At 40.0% G+C, this 5,641-nt stretch overlaps 1 non-coding gene across 1 annotated transcript; it reads left to right on the forward strand.

Annotated features, from left to right (window-relative positions):
* The first annotated feature begins 4,812 nt into the window (after positions 1-4,812).
* On the forward strand, positions 4,813-4,884 carry TRNAP-AGG (transfer RNA proline (anticodon AGG)). The gene has a single exon. It is a non-coding gene; the product is annotated as a tRNA-Pro (tRNA).
* The last annotated feature ends 757 nt before the right edge of the window (positions 4,885-5,641 follow it).

Raw genomic sequence — 5,641 nt, forward strand, 5'->3', positions numbered from 1 at the left:
CTCCCCACAATATTTTAAATTCATCGGAAGGCGTCATCACAGAGTGGGACTTGCTTTCAGTGTCTGAGAGGAATTAGTCCACGAAATCGGAAGGTAATCAGTGCGAAGAGCATAATTATTAAAAAAATGGAAATCTCGTACCAACTCGATCCATCATTTTAACCCTCAGCACTCCTGATTTGCCGTCCACTGTAAAAGCTGGCTATTTAAACTGCCGGATTCGGCCGTACATCCTGAATCCTCTTCGCTGTTTTAAATGCCAGAAATATGGCCATTCTCAGCAGGAATGCAGAGGTGATGCCATCTGTCCTATATGTGGCTCTAAGGCCCATACACAAGCAGATTGCTCAGTTTCAACCCCCGTGTGTCCCAACAGCAAAGGAAGTCATCCTGCGTTTCTAAATCATGCGATATGTGGAAAACTGGAAAGAAAATTCAGAGATTCAAAATAGAACATAAAGTAACATATCCTGAAGCACGCAGACAAATTATGTCGACCATGCCCAGTCAATCTTATGCGTCTCGCACCCGAAGCTATATTTCAACTGCAGCTAAAACAGACATGTCAATATAACAGAACATCTCTTTGGCAAATTGGGTTAAAAAACCTTATCAGTCTCCAGAAAAGATACTCCTAAACCTAAAACCAGTGAAGCCACAAACGCCCCAATTAGTATCCCAACTGATACTCCAACAGTCTCGCAGGACACTGAAAGAATGAAAACTACTAAAGATTGTAAGAAAGCCGAACCGCAAACAAACAGTATGGAAGTAGATGCACACCCGGATTATGAGGAACCCATCCTAGAATTGCATGCCAATGACACTATGGATACTGGTCACCTCACCTTCCCAAAAAAAAGACCGGAAAAAATGTTCCGCATCCAAAAAACAGCCAGATGAATCATCCTCAAATAAACCTAAATAGTGCATAACATTATACAGTGGAATTGCAGAGGACTAAGCAGCCATTCTGATGACTTAAGAGATTTAATAGCTCAATTCAATCCCATAGCTGTATGCCTACAGGTAACATTCTTCTCACCCCAAGTTTCGCCAAAATTCTCCAATCATATGATGTATAGACGAGATAGAAACTCAGAGTCTCCTGCACTTGGAGGAGTAGCCATTTTGGTTAATTCTAACGTGCCATTCAAGCCGATCCAGTTAATAACAAATCTAGAAGCTGTGGCTACTCGTATTGCAATTGGTACATTAGTTACTCTTGTTACCGTTTATATTCCACCATCTCTACCTCTTCCCCATTCAGAACTTGACAGTCTCATTACACAACTCCCAACTCCAATTTGTCTTTTCGGTGACTTTAATGTGTTCATTAAATTAATTGACTTTAATGTGTCCACAATGTGGGGATCCGCTACAATGGACAGAAGAGGCAAATTAATTGAATAATTTATGAATAATAGTGATCTTAATTTACTAAACACTGGATCTCCTACTTACAACCACCTACCTACAGCATCTACTTCTGCAGTTGACTTGTCAATTTGCTCTCCATCCATCTTTCCAATCCTGACATGGTCGGTATTATCCGATCCCTTTAACAGTGACCACTTTCCAATAATTTGCTCAATACAAACAGCGGTAACTCAAAATCCTAACCAACGATCCAATTGGAAGTTTAGTAAGGCGAACTGGGGTGACTATTCTGCCCAAATGCTCTTAGACAGAACTTATGTCCAACAGAAACATATTGATGATGTAACTATTTACATCACCAATCAGATTCTGACTGCGGCAAATACTTTCGTTCCAAAATCCAAGACATTTCGTGCTCACCGAAATCACTGGTGGAATGCAGAGTGCTCTATTGCCAAACAAGATAAAAACCGTGCATGGAATGATTTTCGAAAGTGTCCTACTACCACTAACTTAATTGCTTATAAAAGGCTTAAAGCAAAAGCAAGGCAAATTAGAAGGAAAGCAAAACGCGATTCGTGGATTGCTTTTGCATCAACCATCACAAAACACACTGACACATGGATCATCTGGAGAAGGATACAGGTGCTAAATGGCAAATTTGTTCGGCTGCCCTCTCCTATACTTCACTGGAAAGGAAAAGATATGTCTACGCCAGAAGAAGTTGCCAATGCGTTAGCAGAATCTTTTGCCACCATCTCTGCTTCTGCTTCCCATGCATCCTCCTTCCAGAGCATTAAAGATTGTGCAGAACGGTATAAAATTAACCTCTCAACGCGCCGCTCCTTTCCGTACAATCCTTTCCGCTCCAATCCTTTACATTAATAGAACTGAAAGAATCATTGAATAGATCTCACAACAGTGCTTCAGGGACAGATGGTGTTCATTACATTATGCTAAACTATTTGCATAAAGAGGACTTGTGTACCCTGTTGATTTTCTACAATCGGATCTTCTCTGAAAATGTCTATCCTTCTTCCTGGCGCCATTCGTTCATTATCGCCATACCAAAACCAGGCAAAGATCCTACCCTGGTTCAAAATTATAGGCCAATATCTCTTACGAGCTGCGTAGGGAAAATTTTCGAAAGGATGATTCATACAAGCTCACTTACATCCTGGAGTCACAGAATCTCCTTCCAGACCATCCGCATGGATTTCGGAAGAAAAGATCAACGCTAGACGTGCTTATCAAAGCTGAATCTCATATTCGCAATGCCTTTGTCATGAGACATCTAGTCATGGTCAACTTAGATCTTGAAAAGGCATTCGACACTACTTGGCGTCATGGTATTATAATGGATACATTATAATCTAAGGGGACAGTTGCCTGAAATAATTCAAAATTTCTTGCGACTTCGGTATTTTCAGGTCCTATATAAAAACGCACTCTACATCTCACATTCAAGAGGAAGGCATACCACAGGGTTCGATACTTAGTCCAACTCTATTCGCAATTCGAGTTAGCAATATGACACGGAACATCCCAAAAACCGTTGAAACTTACATGTATGCAGACGATATTACCATTTCCTGTCAGTCCAAAAGTACGAACACCATTGAACGGCAGCTCCAACTAGCCATAACCAAAATAGAATCCTGGACTTCACGGAATGGTTATAGACTGTCAGAAAATAAATGCACTGCCACTCACTTCTGCAAGTTACGTGCTTTCCATCCTGACCCTGAACTAGAAATAAACAAAACTCCAGTCCCACTTGGTAATACCGTTAGATTTCTTGGACTGATATTGGACAGCAACCTAAAGTCCCAAGCTCACGTCACTCATTTCATTTCTACTTGTCTAAAGCATATGAATATACTTCGATCAGTCTCGTCTATGTCATGGGGAGCTGATCGGTATATCTTACTACACCTGTACAAGTCCCTAATCCGTTCACGCTTGGATTACGGTTCTTCAGTATATGACTCTGCAAGCACATTATGACTTGGTAAGCACATGAGAACAGCTGAATGTCGCACAGGACGGTGCTCTGAGGACAGCCCTAGGAGCTTTCAGGACTTCTCCGATCCAAAGTCTTTAAATTGAAGCGCATGATCCCCAATTACACCTGCGTAGAAAAACACTACTGCTCCACTATGCTGCTAAGAACTAGAGTCTACCATCGCACCCCAGTTGGGAGTATCTCTATAACACTTGGTGGGAATCGTTCTATGAGAGCAAACCAAATGAAAATAAACCTGCTTCACTCAGGATTAAAAAGCTTGTTCAGAGTTGGAATGTCAATTTAAATGAAATTTTTCAGGACACAACGGCACCTGTTTCACCTTGGACTTACGTGTCTGTATCTCACGATGTGCCATTTCTCCAGTGGGGGAAAAATATTATACCACCCTGAAATATCAGACAGTTACACTCAGTTAATGCTACTATGAACTATGCCTATAAAATTTACACAGATGGTTCCAAAACTGACAAAATGGTAGGTGCTGCTGCAGTTTTTCCTTCATTTACGATTTCAGCCACACTACCGCTAGCTTTCAACGTCTTCACAGCTGAATTATATGCCATTAAGTTAGCGCTTAGAAAGATTATTGAGCTTTCCATCTCACCTGTCATAATTTACACCGATTCCCTCAGTGCTGTCTCTGCCATGAAGAAGTTCTCATATTCTCATTCTATCTTGAAACAGATTCATTCCCAGCTATTCTGCTGCAGTGTGTCCAATCAGTCGATCAGTTTCTGCTGGATCCCTGGCCATTCTGGCATTCCTGGAAATGAAAGTGCTGACTTTGCGGCAAAACATCCTCAAAGCGCTCTCTCACAATATCCTCAGGTTCCTTACACTGACTATAAGTCTGTCATTCGTAAAGCGTGATACTATAAATGGTCACAGATCTAGAAAGGTAACATCAACAATAAACTTTACCAGATAAAAGAAGATCCAAAGCTATGGCTCTCTAGCTTCCGACGAAACAGACGAGAAGTGGTATTGGCAAGGCTCAGAATTGGACACACTCACCATACCCATCTCTTCCTGGGAGAAAACCCACCTCATTGCTCATCCTGTCAGACGCAACTTTCGGTTCGTCATTTTCTGGTTAAGTGTCCTTTATATTCAACCATTCGATCAAACATCTTCCGGTCATTCTTAACGTTGAACATCTCATCTAATTTATCTCATATATTAGGAAATGAAGCCGATATACAAGAACTTTTCATGTATTTAAAACATATTGGCCTGTACAGGAGCATATAATTTAACATCTCTAACGATATGTTGCCTGTAAATAAACTGTGATCAGACACAATTTGTCCTCAGTAGTCCTTGTGTCGTTAATCCCAATAACAACAACGAAGCATAATGAAACTTAATGCCAATGGTAGCATATAAAACAAAGTTGTCGTAATGGCTCGTTGGTCTAGGGGTATGATTCTCGCTTAGGGTGCGAGAGGTCCCGGGTTCAAATCCCGGACGAGCCCGTTTATTAATTTTTTTCCACTCTCTTTTCAAACATAATGAAACTTACTGCAAATGGGTAACATATCAAACAAAACTGTCACAATAGTTTGGCGGTATCATTGTCGCTCTGGGGGGCCAAAAGTCCAGAGTTTAAATCCCAGACGAGCCCACTCTCTTTTATTTTTAAATTTTCTAATTGCTTTTTCTATAATCAAAGTAATTAATGTTCATTCAAGTTGTAAATTTTTGGAGCACAAGATATAACCTTTCCGTTTGCTCTTTTCATTAAGCTGTAACGTTTGTTATCAACAAAAAAATTTTATTAACAACAAAATAGGAAGATAATTTTAAATTCACTGAAACGAAAGAAAAGAATTTCTTCATACATTTAGAATTAACGTTTTCTAAAATACTTAAATTAAAATAGCGAAGAATGAGATGTGGATCGTTGGTCTAGGGGTATGATTCTCGCTTTGGGTGCGAGAGGTCCGGGTTCAAGTCCCCGACGAGCCCGTTTGTTATTATTATTTTTGTTTCACTCTCTTTTCAAACATAATGAAACTTGTTGCAAATGGGCAATATATCAAAATAGTCGCAATGGTTTTGTGGTAAGATTCTCGCTTTGGGGGTGAGAAGTCCATGGTTCAAATCCCAGACGAGCCCACTCTCTCTTATTTTTAAATTGTTTAATTGCTTTTTCTGTAATCAAATAATTAATGTTCATTTCACTTGTAAGTTTTGGAGCACAAAATATAAAATTTCGGTTTGCTTTTTGCT

This window comes from Mastigoproctus giganteus, chromosome 2 (genome assembly GCF_048544385.1).
Source record: "Mastigoproctus giganteus isolate SK-2022 chromosome 2, ASM4854438v1, whole genome shotgun sequence".
Classification (NCBI taxonomy): Eukaryota; Metazoa; Arthropoda; class Arachnida; order Uropygi; family Thelyphonidae; genus Mastigoproctus; species Mastigoproctus giganteus.